Source organism: Seriola dumerili, unplaced genomic scaffold, assembly GCF_002260705.1.
Source record: "Seriola dumerili isolate Sdu_G_001 unplaced genomic scaffold, Sdu_1.0 BDQW01000409.1, whole genome shotgun sequence".
In the NCBI taxonomy this organism is placed as follows: domain Eukaryota; kingdom Metazoa; phylum Chordata; class Actinopteri; order Carangiformes; family Carangidae; genus Seriola; species Seriola dumerili.
The window spans coordinates 1,022,834-1,039,833 of NW_019174664.1; positions in this window are offsets into that span (position 1 = coordinate 1,022,834).

Genomic DNA, 17,000 nt, shown 5'->3' on the forward strand with positions numbered 1-17,000 from the left:
AAGCTGCATAGGGGCATCAGGTACTGCTAGTTCTGTGAGTTCAGTTTATACAGCTACATCAGATATAGACCTTTAAACTGCTCCAAGATTAGACTTCCCGCTCAAAGCAACAGGAGACTGGATGTCCCCGATCAAGCTGAAAGCCAATACACAAATTCAACGAGCCTGCAAGCTCAAGTGCAGGGAGGTGTTCCATATATCCTCATGACTCCAGGGAGAATTGCCAGTCCACTGAAAGATGAGATTAAGAAGGAACTAGACATAGTACAGCACATGGAATATGTACAGCCACTGTACCATTAAATATGTGCAAATTGACAGCATCACATCTCATAAATGATAAATAAAAGAATAAAAATAATGCTGTGTGTTTTTGTTCTCTGCAATCGATAAACTGATAAATCTCACCAGATCAATTCCTGCCAAACTCCTCTCTTCAGATAAATGTAATGATTTTGCCACTTATTTCTAGGAAAAATTTCCAGCATCAGAAATAACACTTGAATATTGTGGTGACTCTATCAGTCCCCTCACATCACTGTAACATCCTGGCTACTATGTATAATTTTTCATCCCTTAGCTCTACTGATCTTGACGAGGTAGCCCAGCAGCTTAAACCTTCAACTTGTTCTCTTGACCCTATTCTGACAAAACTGTCTCTTTCACTGCCTATCAGAAGATCTTCTGCATATCTTTAATACTTCCCTACAGTCTGGTGTTTTCCCCACTTCTGTCAATGTGCTATTTGTCAGTCTGTTACTGAAAAAGAGTCATCAAGACCCATCCATAACTAGCAACTTTAGACCAATCTCCTATAGATTAACCTCCCTGTTATTAGTAAAATTCTTGAAAAGATTTTCTACAAACAACTTCACAGCACTGAAATGGCTATTGAAATGACTCTATACTTCACACTATATTTCTACTAAATAGACTTGAAAACTATATTGTCTTATCTGGACCTGTCCTTCAGTGGTTCACAAGCAACTTAAAATGAAGAATTTTCTCTGTATCTATCAACAACTTCACATCTGTGGAAGTCAGCATTTTTAGTGGGGTTCCACAAGGGTCAGTTCTTGGTCCACTGCTATTCCATCTATACATGCTCCTTCCTGGTACCATCATATGGAAGCACAATGTTTCCTATCATTCCTATACTGATAATCACAGATTTACTGTATGTTTCACTTTCCTTAGACAACCTCAATACTGTAAATGAGCATGTCAAATGCACTGATGACAACAACCACTGGATCTCTGGATGTTAGCCTGGGTGTTATTATTGATGCCAATCTTAACTTCCAGCATCACATCACCACCATTACAAAATCTGTTTTCTACGATTTAAAAAACATTTCCAAACTTAGGAGCTTCCTGTCTCAGTCAGACTCTCCTACAGATTACATTGCTGTAATGCCCTTTTTGAAGCACTTCCCTAAAAGACAATAGGTAGACTCCAGCTCTTTCAAAATGGTGCAGTCAGAGTGTTAAGTGGGAGTATGGGAAAATTCACATTCACAAAAACACATTACACAGGTACTGAAAAGACTTCACTGGCTTGACAGAGCTGACCTTAAAATATTATTGCTTGTTTACAAGGCACTACATGGTATTGCTCCTACCTATGTTTCTGACCTGGTCACTGGCGATAGCCCAATTATTTATTGCATTCAGTCACTATGCTGCTGATGACCTGAAAGCTGCTGAGACCTGAGATCTTCTTTTAAAAGCCGTCTTAAAACATTTCTTTTCTCTCAGGCTTGTGGGAGTTGGAGTTGTGTGTGTGTGCGTGTGTTTGGGTTTGTTTTTATATTCTGGTGGGGGCTTCCACCTGAATACACACTGACCCATTGGGATTTGTGTCACCCTGGGGACAAAAATTGAGATCCCCAAGGGTAGAAACTGCTTTTTGAGGGTTAAAACTTGGTCTTAGGGTTGGGGTTAGAATTAGATTTTATGTGTGTGTGCTTTTGTGTGTGCTTTGTGTGGCTGAAAGGTTGTTGTATTTTTGTGTATCTATATAGGTCTTTTGTTTTATGTTTTCCCTGTTTTGCTGTAAAGCACACTGAGCTGTGTATGAAATGTACAATATAACTAAACTGATTTGACTTGAATGAAGTTATTTGTGTCATATTTGTCATAATGTCATATTTGGTTATCAGTGGAGCACTGCTTTATGTTGCACACCACTATACAATAATGATGTCAGATTTGTTGACTTGTGAAAACACTATCTCCACAGTTTTTACATTTGTACATTAGAGAGGCATTTGTTCTGTAGGAGATGTGCTCTACAGGGAGAGAAGAAGAACATAGTAATCACAGACTGGATGCAGTAATAAGGATGATGCTACAAGATGTGGTGGTGGTTTACGTAGAAAAGTAGGCCTATACAATTTTAAAAATTATTTTTGCTGGTTTGTGTCTCACACAAACATGGACAAGGACACTGTGGAACAACTGCAATTTGTAAGGCAGTTAGGATGCAGTATACTGACTAAAGCATCAGGGTTTGAGGTCTATGAACTTCAGCGTTTTACTTTTGTTTACAGGTTACCAACACCGAGTTCTTTTTGGGAAGGAAAGCAGTGTAGTTGTGAACAAAATGATACAGAGGCTGGAGAAGCTTGAAGTGAAGCCGCATTCAGACAGTCAGAAGCAAAAAAGAAAAAACAAGCAAAAAGATCTGTTTGTAGTAAAAGATAAAAAGATATCTTCTTCTTCTTCTTAAAATGTTCAGCGTAAGGGAAAAACATGTCAGTGTTACTGCTCCTCACTACAAACTACTCTTTGTAGTGAATGATAAAAGATAAATAGTACATCTCGCATGCATGTGTTTTAATAATAAAGGATAACAGGTGCTGCTGCTCTTCTGCATCCTATCTCAGTGTGTGAGGCAGCATAAAGTTTTCCATTTGTCCTCCCTAGGAGAACGAAAGAGAACTCATAAACCAAAAGAAAACTCATAACCCTGAGAAAAGAAAAACAGACCCTGTTCCAACTGTATTGGACCAGAGGAGTCTTATTCACAGTCCTCACAGGCTGGTCCTTTCAGTAAGTCAAGGGAACAGTTAAAGTGATCAACAACTAAATTAAATACTGTGGGTGCAATATTTTCTTCAAATTTAGAAAGCTGGACTTTATGGATGATTTCCAACATAGAACAAGAGGACTGTGGAGTACAACTCCTCCCAGCTTCAATAGCACAGACACCCACTGAAGCCAGTCTCATCATTCTGAGGAACATATACTCTTAACTGATAGAAATGCCTGATTATGAGGTGCCTCCGCAACTACCATGTGGTTATGAACTCAGACATCAGGGGTGCTTATTTGCATAGGTCTCTTGCAAATGAATACTGCACTCCACACAGCAAGAAAAAAAAATTCTTAGAATCACGCAGCACCATTTTGTTTGCATAAACATTTTAAGTGTTTGCACTGCAGGAAGGTTATCGTGAGGCTGCACAGCACACTGTGGATGACTGCAAGACTGTTAGATATTCAGGAAAGAAAACAAAATATGAACACCTGAACATCAGTTTTGATTGGCTGTCAATCTGTCAATATTAAGAGATATATAGAGTGTGGGCTAACTGAAGAACAGTGACATAAAAACATTGGAATTGGAGGTCATTCACTTTAAGTAAATGCCATATTTGCTCGGTATGCTAACAGGGTTATGGTTACACTGCTGGATATTTAAATCAGTAAACAAAGTAGTAAACAAAGAAGTGAACTCCGTGACAGGTTGTAGCATGCATAATTAATAAGTGTCACATTTATTTTCTTTTGTGCTTTTCGAAGGTCCACCGACTACCCCTACCCTTTTCATACCTGGGCAGTTTAGAGTAGAGGCTGACACCTAATCAGGATCGTTGGGTCTCATAGGCCTATATGAAATTCATATGAGACTGGTGAGCAGGGAACTTATTTGTTATCATGTGTCATATTATATGTATGTAATGTATATACAACATGGAGCTATCAAAGTGCCTTAACTCAAACACGAAAGAGATTGGACGTGACATGCAACATGTGTCCAAGACGGACTTGAACCAGTGACATCACAGTTCGTGTTCTGTGCCTTAAACCTTAGGCCACCAGGTTGTCCGTCTTCCAAAGGAATAGTTCCTATGAAAGCTGCTGAGAATGTAACGAGCCACATTAATAAAGATGACGATGAGGGAGGTCGAATGCACAAGTCTAACTTCTGAAAATGTTGTCTGTTTTATCTGTTAAACTTTGTAGCTTCGTAAAAGCCACCATAGGAAATAATAACTTATGTGTGAGACAGGGCAGGAGTGACAGGATCGGGATGAGTAGGCACCACCAGCAACAAAAGCTAGACCAGGAGAGAATAAAAAGAGAAAATCAGGACTGGGCAAGACAGGGAAGTATTACTCCTGTGTTACGTTCTTGCACGTGATGTGTGGAGAATGTATATTGCCAGTATTGTTTTTCTCTTAATACATCTTGCTGTATGTACAACAATGAATCAACATATTACATATATCTATTATTTCTTTGTTCTTATTCTGCTGTTTATTTTATCACTATGGTTGCTTTGCTTTTCTGTGGCCACCAGGGGAGAATGTGGTAATGAGCAGATGGTTGGGTGTGCCCAGGTGATGGCATGACAATAAGATATGTGTATGTCAACGTGTTGCTTGAATAAAATTGGCCTCCAACTGTTGTGATGTCTTGGGCCTTGTGATTAATTGATGTACAACTAACAAAGCCTTCAGCTTGATGTCCCATGAAAGAGCTCCCGACAGCTCCATGGCACTGTGTTACTGTGTTTGTTGGAATATTTCTGCTGATCTAAGAAACTCAGGCTGTGACAGAGGATTACAGTTGTAGTAACCATGGGACAGCATGGGAAAGAGATAGCAGGTAAACAAGTGTATGTAAGAAGATGAGTGCATACTGCAAACAGCTAAGTAGTGTTATATATACGTATATATAGCTTCAGCAATATTCTTACAACTTCATGATTTCAAAGGGGTAAAACCTTTAGTTAGTGTGTGTTTACAAATATAGACATTTGAAACAATATTTTCACAATGTCAAGTGGGGAATTACTCGCTAAAAATGACTCAGTCGTCTAAATTGTTGGTATTCATGTGTTCATGAAATCATGACTCCTAGACTAGATTGTCACAACACATACAAACAAACGATAAAAGCCACAGCTAAATTGCAAAAACATTACAATTACTCAGGGAGGAAGCCAAGAAGAAATTCAATTTATTTAGACAACAGTTAGATACCAGTGATCAGCTCATCTCTAAAACACACAGTATCTCAGTGCAGCTATTTTTACAATCAGCTATTTTTATGGTAATGGCTTGCTTATTATACAACAAATCTGTCTATATGGATTTCAGGCTGACGGCATGCATCTATACCACACTGCACTGATCCTCTGACAAGCTGTGGCTCTTATGGTTGCTCTGCTGTATATTGATTTTGCTTGTCTACGTGGTGGTTCTCAGGATCTTCCGTAGTAAAGTTGTTCCAAAAAGGTCATACCCCTATAAAGATATATAGAATTCAGATGTCTCACCTCCCACAAAACAAACAAGTTCACATTCAACAAGGCTAGAAAGTTTCAGACTTTCCATCTGAGTCTCTATTGTCCAGAAAGGCAGAGGTTTTACATTGTTGTTGTCCTGCTTATTTGCTTTCATTATGTATTTGCGCTCATGTTTATGATATTATTGAGAGTCCCTCTAGCAACGCTGTCACTCAATTGATTGCTTGGTGTATGTACAGTATGTTGCACGCACTGACTCATCACCCTCTCTCAGACTTTATTTATTTATTTTTGCACACAGGTCATAAGGAATTACATCAAACAGAAATGAGCTGAGCATTTCTGTGCCATCTGCGGCCCTGAATGACAGAATCTGGGAGTGGGTGAAGACAGCGGGAAGGAGGATTGATTTGATGCATGTGAGACTCCACAGGAAAATCAATATGCTCACCCCAACCCACGATTGACTTAACAGCACATGCCAACCACCTCTGAGCGGAGCTGAGAGCAAATGTCGGCACAGTTTGTTATAGACGCTCTGTGCCGATATGATCTCAGAGCCCTGTTTTTTAGTTCAGCACATCACCTGCCCGTAGGACACTCACTCAACTCCTCCCTAGCTGGGTTTGAATAATATTATTGAGGTGGGTAGCTAACACATTACACTCCCCTACTATTTTATTACTGTTAAGCTCCAGCATGTGTCAGACTGAACTCTTTCTGTGGGCGTTCACTACAGGCCTGAAGAATGGTCAGACAGAGATGATCAGGTAGCTTTTCTTAGGCTTCATTGTATCTAGTTTAGTTGTACATTTATTGTATTTTGTATTTCATGTGATTTGTTTCCGTGTTCCATGTTTTTTGCATGTGTTGTAGCATCACAGCTTATACTATAAATGTCACAATATATATTTGATCTACCATGATATGTAGGCTATTAGTTCCAATATAACATTAAAAAGATTTGTAAATATGCCTACTGAAGTTAAAATGATTTTTTAGGCAGATGCTATTTGCACCCAGGTGGCCATAGCCAATGCTACTTGCAACCTGCAGCCAACAATGCTATTTGCACCTGGATGGGCGGACAGCATATATGGCTACTACAACTAATATAGTATAAACTTCTGATTTCACACAGGAGTTAAACTCTGGTCTCCTCAGGGAAAGTCCTGTGATTGACTCATTCATCCACCACAACCGCCTCCTAACATGAACATCCTAACTGCCACTCTATGTATTATCTCATGTGACTTCTAAAGCTCTTCTGCTATATAGTGCAGACATTTAGAATGCCACCCAGCATATCGTGCTGGCACATTGCAACAATTTGCACTGTCCTGTAAGACGCATAAGGAAACATAAATTCCATAAGGGTGTAAATAGCCAAATAGCTGACTTGAATATTTATTAAAACAGTAGCAAAGGAAAGAGAGGAAAAGTTGAAGCATTACTGGATGCAGATATGCTTCTGTATTTTGGCACATTGGCACCCAAGATTTATAATGCAAATAAATATATGCAAAACAGATTTTTATTTAATGATTTCATGAATTTCCTTGAGGGGAAAAGTAATCCTAAGGTAAACCCACAGCTATATGGAATGATGACAGACAAGACGACAATCTTCTGTAGACTGGAGTTATATTCTTGCAAAACTGGTTTTGCCTTCAAACTGTTGTGTGATAACAACTAACAACTGAACTTCATACAATACAGGAAGCCAATCACTTAGGCAGAGAGAGGCAGACAAACAGGTAAGAGTTCATATACTATAGTCAGGATTCCCATGGTCATGGAAACAGCTTGACATTTTAAAAGGGTTTTCCAGGCCTGGGGATGGTATAAATGGAAAAGGGCATACATGTCCGTAGTGGATCAACTCAGAATAAGAAAGCAATTTTTCAATTGCAAATGCTTTTTTTTTACAAACATAGAATGAATCCTGAATCACCAGGTGCCTGAATTTTGTGTTTTCCTTTCCTTAAATAAAGACATTTTCACAACAAACTGATGCAGAATAGGCAGTAATTGCTGCATAAAATTTCACCAGAATGCAGGAAATTAAGTGTTTGACGCTCTAGACCCCCTACAGATCCCCTACTTAATATGTCCCCCCTCCCAATTGTGCAAACAAAACCTACGCTCACGTTTGACATTTGTTTGACTATTTTAGATTGCGCTGCAGTTGAAACGAATAAAGTATGAGTCAACTCAAGTGATGTGGTGGACTCTTAAATTTCCAGATACTGTGTAATAACTGAGAAAAAGCCCAATGTTGAATAGGTAACATTCTCAAAGTATGACAGTGAAATGATTAGCTACTTTCCTCTCTGGTGATTATTCCAGAGCATATTTCAAAGGGCCTCTGTTTCTGCTGGAGGTGAATTATGACGCCACCATTTGACTATTAAGTGAACAACTGGAAGCACCTGTCAATCTTTGCCCTTAACTGACAGCACTGTTTATCTGAACATTCAGCTTCTGTCCTCACTGAAATTAAAACCCCGCCAGGACAAAGTGGCTTTATACCAAATGTGAGCTATAATTGCTTTTTAGGGATGAAATGAATGCGCCACTTTGTAATAAAATGAATCTTCTTAGTTATGGCAGCACTTTAGAAAATGTTAATGGACGGCACAAACCCCCCTGGGATGTTAACTCCAGGCAAGCAACTCAGCAAAGCCACAAAGTCAGGGCAAGGCAGAACTTCAGTACATCTAATGGTGAACCTGGAGATCTGTGTATGTGAAACTTCAGCCACAGTAGAATGCATGCAATTATTGGGCTGTACATAAAATAAAAGGAGGAACAATGGAAAAATCCCCTAATTTAACTTTGATATACAGCGTTATCACTGTACACATTCATTTAAAATTAGAATAACTGATAAAATACCTAGATGAACAAAGTCATACATGAAACACACATATTACTATGATATGATATATGTGTATACTGTATGTTAGATTCAGGCATTATGGCATGATAAAGGTAGCAGGAAGGATTTTTATTTAAGAGTGGAGTGACAACTCCTCCCAAAAGTAACCTGCACTAACCATAAGGAAAAGAGCCCTGGCCTTTCATTATACTGCACTTCTCAAATGCAGCTATGTTAAGCTTTCATCTGTTTTCATAGTGCATAGTTTGCAACACAAAACCGTCTCTTGTATCTTAGAGAGAGGCTACCTCCACTTCCTTTCACTTCTTCCTCCTCATTACCACACCATTTGAGCAAATTCTCTGCTCTCTTCACTTTAAATTCACACATTCATTATCTGTTCTATACCGGCCAAAAACAGCCCATCAACCATTTTGCAGAATGTAAAATCCCCTGAGCCGCAGCTACATTTACTAATTGCTGAAGATTTAAGGCTAATGATGGGGATTTTAGCTCTGGAGCCCTGTCAGATCTATTTTCTTCACTTGCCAGTAGATTCTCAGTTTCTCGTGGTGCCTGTAGCTACCGTCGCAGTGCACGCCGAAACCAGGAGAAATACCACAAAAGAGTTCACAAAGCTGTTACAAGATTGTGTCTACTTCCTATCACCAATTTTTGATTCACCTATGAAACAAAAGAAGAAACAGAATATTAATAGCGTGAGATTTGTGACTAAGCAATTTCACATGCTTTGAAGTTAATGTGTAGCAAGCTAATTCAGCATAAGGTATTATTCTAAATTTAAATATCCAGCATTTGAAATATGTGACAGTTATCTGAAATTAAACCCCACACTGCAAGTGAAAACACTAACAACTCATATAATCTGTGAATGTAAAGCTGCACAAAGGGAAGACGCTTCATGTAGAAAATGCATCTTTATTTTCAGTCCGAATGACAAAGCATTTCCACTTAACTTAGATGCAGGGATGCAATTTACAGAGGTCGTGTCACTCAATTTGTCGGTGTCGTTCAACGTTTTAAACAATCACTGTGCAACACTTTAGATCCACCAACTAATTAAGCTGCCTGCTGCAGCGGTGTACTTGTTGGCAGAAATATCTTTAGAGGATATATTTTTATGTTGAGTTTTATGTTGTTGAATAATTAACTTCAGACTTGCAAAATAGATGACACAGATTTGCATTCAAGTATATGAAAAAAGAGCAAGTGCGGCGTGAACTTTGAATACTGCAAAGTTTTGTGTCATGTAAAGGAATCTGCTTTCACAGTACTGACTTTTACACTACAGCAGTTCTCCGTGAGTGCTTGAAAAACAGCATCTCCATCATAAAGGAGGTGCATCCACAATGCGACAGCTTGTTTCCACAGACTGTTACGTGGTTCTAAAAATGTGAAACTTTGAACAAAGAACACTTAAACCCTCCAGTCCTGTAATTTCAATATTAAAGGAAAATATTTACACTGAAGTGTTTAGTGTGCACTGGCCTCTGCTCTTTCCTTCTTTGAGCCACAGATCTGCTGCCAGTGAGTAAGTGCATCCCTGGCACCCGCCTGTCTCCACTGCCAAGCATTCTAACCCTGAGTGAACAGCTTGCAGTCTGAGACGACTCAGTGGCTAAGGACTGGCAATGGCCTTAGAGAGTGGGATGATGATGATGATTTGCTGATAGGCCTGATACAAGATAAGTAAAGGAAGGCCTGAACTTCCTCACGGCTCTGTCGGAAGAACAAATTCCGTAGTATTCCCGTATGGTGTTTTTCAGTTTGGGCCACCAATTTACTCTTGTTTTACCCACAGTTGACTGCAAAGGAGCTCCAGAGCAAAGGAACATGACCCTGGTGGTTTGTTTGATGCGGGAGGAGGTGTGCAAGACAGATTAGAAGAACCTAGAGTGGTTGGTTGGAATATTGTTGGTTTTAACTGTTTTTTTATTTCTTATTTGTTTTATTTGGGTTTGAACTGATGAGCAGACTAAGCTGAACAATGCTCTTGCTTCTAAACTACAGTATGACAAATTTACAAATGTACAAATGTAATACATATATATATTAAGTATAATATAATTTAACAGTAAATGACTTACTGATTTAAACAGCATCTCTAGCACATAGCCTAACAAATAAAAGCAGGTCCAGCTGAAGTAAGATGGCGGGAGCTTCTGGGCATGGCAGGCAGCAGGATTTAAATAACAGGGTCAGTCAGGCCTACACCAATTAGCATTTTGGACACACCTACACAATCACGCTGCACACTCAATCAGTTTACACCACTGCGGTTAATACATCAGCTTTCTCCATTCTGGTCTGTGCGGTTTTCTCCATTACCTCAGAAGGTCAACACTTTTGAAATAGTTTGCAATTAGTCACTGCTGTGAGTTCTCTGTGCAAAATAACTGCACAAATGAATTCACCCCTGCAACCAAATCCTGTGTCTGCGATGAAATTCAGTGCACATGACATGCAGAGATCTGTGGCTGAGACATGCTGGAAAACTCAAGTCACTGAACTGTCACTGTGCGCACTGTTTCGTTCCTTATCTGTGATTGGCTGGCTGCATCACCACGACACAAAACAAAAGCACAAAAAAAAAAAAATAGGACAGTTTCCTATTTCCCAGATGAAAGCAATAATGCATCTTAAAGCAGATGAGATTCACAAGGCAAAGCTGCGCCCCATGCATGATATCTTTTAAAACTGAAATGTACTAAGTCTGTGACGGCTGATGCTTTCGCTTGCGGTGTATAATGTGTTAGAGGCGCAAACCCCTGCATGTGTAGGAAGAACCTTGTGGTGCTGAACTGTTAAATTTCAGATTCTGATCATTTCCCTCAGTTGTGCAAATTCCGACGCAGCACCCATCTGTCCTGTATACCTTAAGCTTAATTTCTAAGAGGTTTATTTGGATATAAATAAGGAAAGTATATTTTGCTGAAACAGTGTGTTCCCTCCATGCCTTCTGTTTCAGGTTGGTTTTCTGTTTGTCTATCCATGATTAGGCCTTGAATGGCTGGATATGCGTTTGATCATAGTGCCAAATGTTTGTCTGTAAGACTGTTTGTTGCAGGGCTTTGTTGTTTGTTCGCTGAGACACAAAGAGAGAAAAGCTGTCAAAGAGCAGAGAAAATATTTTCTTCCCACATCCATTCATAGCCACCAGATAAATAATACAAATAAAATGCTGATTTATGTTTTTGTTTTTCTTTTCAGTTTCAGTTAGTGCATTCTGGTTTTCTAAGTGGACCTTGCAGATTTGGAGAAAGACCTTGTGGTAAATATAGCTTGTTCTATGAAAAGTGATCATTGTTTACTGACTTGAGGGTTTATTGGCTTTTACGTATTCTGTGCTGCACAGGCTCTGCTTTAAAAACTAAATCACACTAACTTGAGGCTGTGAAAAAGTATAGTTCAGTACTTTAGTTAGAAAAGCATGAGAAAATGTGTTCTTCCAATTAACAGTTCAGGCCTGTGAAATGTGAAAACGTAGTTTAAAGTCAAACTCTATCGAGGGGGATAAAAAAAATCAAAATGCTAATTTTGATGGTGTGGAATTCACCCTGGAAATACAGACACATACATTCAGTATCCTTGCAATTTCATTTAATTTCTTAAGTACAAGAACAAACCTCTTACAAAGGCAGAAAACTTTGACCCAGACACTAAATGGATGGCTATCGCTTTGTGTATCTGTGCTTTTGAGCTTTTAACACCCAAATGAATTTCATTCCATTGTAGCACTAAGAGTGCTGAACCAGAAAATGCAACCATATCCCTGGAAAATCAGCCCCGGTTTCTGGAAAATCAGCCTCGAGCCCGTTCCTCACTGCAACCGAAGCTCCGGAAAGTGTTGTTTATTGGCTTATTGGATCTTTTTCTCCAGCCGCTGTGGAAGAACTCACACATATTTATGGACTATACACTGTTTGAAATCACAACAGCATCATGGCTTATCTCTAAAATAGAAATGTTTCTTTTAAAACCTCAGAGTGCTTTGATCATTATTGGTGTAGTGCATCAAGAAAACATATCTAAAACTCTGCAGGACGCATGGATACAACCTGTTCTCTCTTTGTTAATTATAAGCACTTCTGGAATTGACAAACATCATCATGGCTCACCCATACCCCACTTTTCATTGTTGATTGTCAAGTGTCCTCCATTATCTTTTTAATTATGTTAATCATTGAAAATTGCATAATGAATTGATTTTTAAGGTCAGCAATTTGCAGTGATTAAAACTAACTTGACATAACTACAAGTTCCTCTTCATTCTTACATTTAGTAGACGATTTCTCGGCAAGAACATCAAAGGACGGTATGAATTTAGCTTTTTATGAAATCTGATAAATGGACAGGTCTTAAACATACTTTTAGCAGTGACAGGCAAAGAACCCATTAGAAGCTGAGGGATAACAATCAATATGGCAGCATGTATCTAATCTGCAGTTTGCCAAGTGAAGTGGGTTATTTGAAGTACCATCTGACTGTGCTGACTGCTCATAGTCCGCAACTGCACAATACAAGACTATGCATAATGCAGTCTTGCAGTAACACTGACGCAACGGCACATTAGAAAACAGGTTTGAATGTTCCGTTAAACAACAAAAATTTGCAGCAGATTGCTGAAATAACAATGTGAAAAGCAGATCAGCCGTGTGTGGGAGAATATGCAAATATACCTCGGACCTGGCATCACAATTCTAAATCAGTCGGCTCAAGGTATGCAATAAGACTGGAATGTTCCATTAACTTCCTTCCCCCATTCATGTCTTAACATCAGCTGTGGTTATTACATCAGTCAGGACATTACCAGTAAGGTGAGGTGGGGAGAAAAATAGATTTCATATGTGACAGGTCTTATCTGTCCTTCACTAAACACATTTGCAGGTAGGGAAGGATACGCTAGATTAGTCAGTGCATCATGTGGAAGATGAGCGACAAGGGCAGGTGCCAATAACCCTATGCTAGATTGAAAATTGAGAATTTCTCTGCAAATGCAGTGGAGCCACACCGGCCTGTTGGCTGACACAAGTAGACACCCCGTCACCAGCAAAGATTGTCCTACTGTGAAAAACGACCCCATCGGTCATCTGTCCTAGCAGGTTATTACAATCCACAGTTGGGTTTCATTGTTATGCACCCTCTAGTGGCTGTAGTAATTATGACGGAAGGAAAGGAGGAAGTCAGGTGACATAGTAGAAAGAGTGGTAAAGTCGGTATGAGGAGGAGGTTGAGGTTAATGGATGGGTTCACTCCTTGTTTCATATGTGAAACAGTCAATGTTCTTTTATCTATCCGTGACTGTTTGACAACTTTAACAGCATATTTACTGTTGCAACCATGACAACAAAGGTCCTCTAACCTTAAGGAAGTACTTATTTTAACCAAAGCAAAACACCCTTTTCCTTGTAGTGGATACACCTGGTCTGGCATCAATCACAAGCGATTAAAGAAGTTCATAGTCAGGGCATGCAGAGTTATCGACCAAAAGTTTTATCTTACCACCATCGGCCTATTAAATTGATAGGAAACAGAGACTAAGGATCTTTCTCTCACAAACAGACCAGCTTTTAGCACGTCAGAGAGATGTACAACCAGACAATGGGTCAAACGGTCAGCTCTAGAGGATCAACAAATGGAAACCAGGCAAACTGGCGAGAACAACCAAAATTAAACACAGTATCTCACTATTCTGTAACCTGTGTGATGTTTGTGTAATAACATCATACTAAGCATAATAAGCACAGTTGAAAATACAATAGCTACCTGTTTCTACCTGCAGCTGTTAATACATTGACATTTAGGGGAAACAACAACAGAGACACAAACTAACTATCTGCTCATAATCCTACAGTGCGATTCAATTTTGCTGTTGGTATTTTATCAGACAGTCATTTTAAATAATACTTGTAATCTTTTATTTCCTGTGATGTTTTATTCTTATAACAGTCAGAGGAGCAATAGCCTATCTTTTACATAATCCTGACAAAATAAGAAAAGTCAGTTTAGGCAGCATTAATAAGGCAGAGATCTACCCTCACTCACATCATGAAGCTCTTCTCATAAACAGAGGAGCGTTTTAAAATTATGTTGGCAGGAAACATATTTTGGAGCAAACTGTTTAGATATATTAGTCAGTCACTGGTTTCCAAAGGATTCCATTATCTTCCTATGATTAACTCAGACACGTATAGTCAAGCTTAACTAAAGTTTTTTAGTTGACTAACCACAAGCATGACGACCATTTTTCCTAACTTTAACCGAGTGGTTTGGCGGCCCATTCTTAATTATAGTTTATTTGCCATGGTGTTAATGAGTGGTAACATACTGTATACTGCACTGTCATTTTACTTGAATATACCAAAATCACACTCCTTAACCCTGTAGTGTAACATAATTGTGATTGGCAGACACACACGTCCACTGCACAAAATGGCTATCAAACCAACACAGCAACTATCAAACATCCAAAAGAGCTTTAGCCAGAAAAAACATAACAAATCAATACAAAGCTAGCTTACACAGTGTGTCAGTAAGCACAGAACAAATAGCCATCAAGAAAAGCAACAACTCATTATAGGTGTGCACGGTATGAGAATGAATGGATGGATGATGGCACCTGATCGCACGACCACTTGCATCTATAGAATTCATCATTCATCGTCAATGGCACAGCGGCCACGTTATCCCACACACACACACACAGATTATAGTAGCTAGAAGAATCAACAGAAAGACTTTGCAACTGATTTGAATCCCTGATCCCACTCCATAGAAAGAGGTGTACTCACCCATTAGAAGTTCATCCGCCGGGCCCTCGCTCAGCAAAGTCATTAACAACACTGCTGGAGTCGAAATCCCTGACTCTGCTGTTCTCTATTGAGGACAATCCAGCTAACGTTAGCCTCCAGCTGCACGCCAACGTTGCAAACTTTCGATGAACTTAAAGCATAGTGAGTAAAAAAAACCTATCCAATGTAATCAGTTTAACAGGAAGCTCATCCTGCTTTTTTTTTTTTTTTTTTTTACCCTTTCTCGTCTTAGCGCCGCGTTTTTGTTTGAGTTGGTTAAAAATTTCGTTGCTAACTGAACCGTCCATTTTCCGACGTCGACGTGCACGCACAATTACAAATGACAGGGAGCAAGCTCATTTGGTGAAATTAGGATTTCCCAGCAAGCCTTTCTTCGTAACTTTTGAGAAGAAATAACAATAAACATTTATCTGAAAATAAAGCATGCAGTTTTGTAACATTTCAATACGGGCAATAAAAATATAAAAGACTATGATTCAAAACCTTAAGTGTGATGGTTCCCTGACAGCTAGAGAAGCATGGTACAACACTGTACTTAAATGGAATGTTGTAACAATATCACATCAGACAGTGTCAATTAGGCAACTTAATATAATCAGTTGGTTATGATAATAAGTTGTGAATTAATAGAGAATATCCTCCCACAGCTCCATGACAGACTGACATCATGCAAGTAATTATATCCCTTAATGCAGAATAGATAAAAAGATAACTGTTGTGGTACTTGACCTTTTAAACTGACCTTGTAAACTATGGTCATAATGACTTTAGTTATGAGACATCATAATGCATTATTAAGGCTGGGAGCAATTCCTATAATGCATTGTGCCAGGTGGCTATATTACAACATGTACAGTACAGTATATGGGCATCATAAGAAGTGTTTATACTTTTTCTGTCTATTTAATTAAAGCAATAAGCATTACAACACAGTTTTATGCAGTCATTTTACGACAGGCAATAGGGTTTCAGCACTGACCCATTTTTTTGTAAAATAGCCTGTTGCACATACACACCAGTTAAATACACTGATTGTTAGTGCAGCCTAGACAGAGCGAGCTGTCACATGGCCAACTGTTCGGGATGTGTTAGAGATCGACTGAAGTGAAGAACAGAAGTGGAGCATGACTCTAGTCAGTTTTCACTGTTGCTACCAACCCTCACTAAACACCACAGAAGCAAGACGATGTGCGGAGCTTCTTGTCAATGCTGAGCGCCCATGCTGAGAGCACGAGAGGCACTTGGCGTCTTCTTCTAATGCTCTCCATCAGTGGGACACACATTACATTGCTTTTATAAATATTAGTTCAGCATGCAGATGAGTTTGTTTTGTGCTTTACCTACACTCACATTACATGTGTATATGTTGTGATTCACATGTATATCTTAGTGTTATATTTAGCGTGGTGTGTTACTCCACCTGCTTAATACTAATGCCTCATTTTCAATACTAAAATATACATTTCTATCTTAAGAATTCATGAGCTGAACACTATTTTTATCAGTGAGAAGTAATGGCCATAACTGCATTGACAATAACAGCACTCAGACCAAAGTGCAGGCACATTATAGAGAAGTATCTGGAGCTGGACCTGACTGGAATGCCTGATACTATTCTTGCCTGTGCTAGCTAGAAGCATATTAGAAGCATATTCCAGTTTACCTGCTACAGACAATGACTGAGGCTGTGAGTTCTGCCATATCAAACACTCGGAGTCATTCTGCCTCCTGGCATCTAATTACTGAC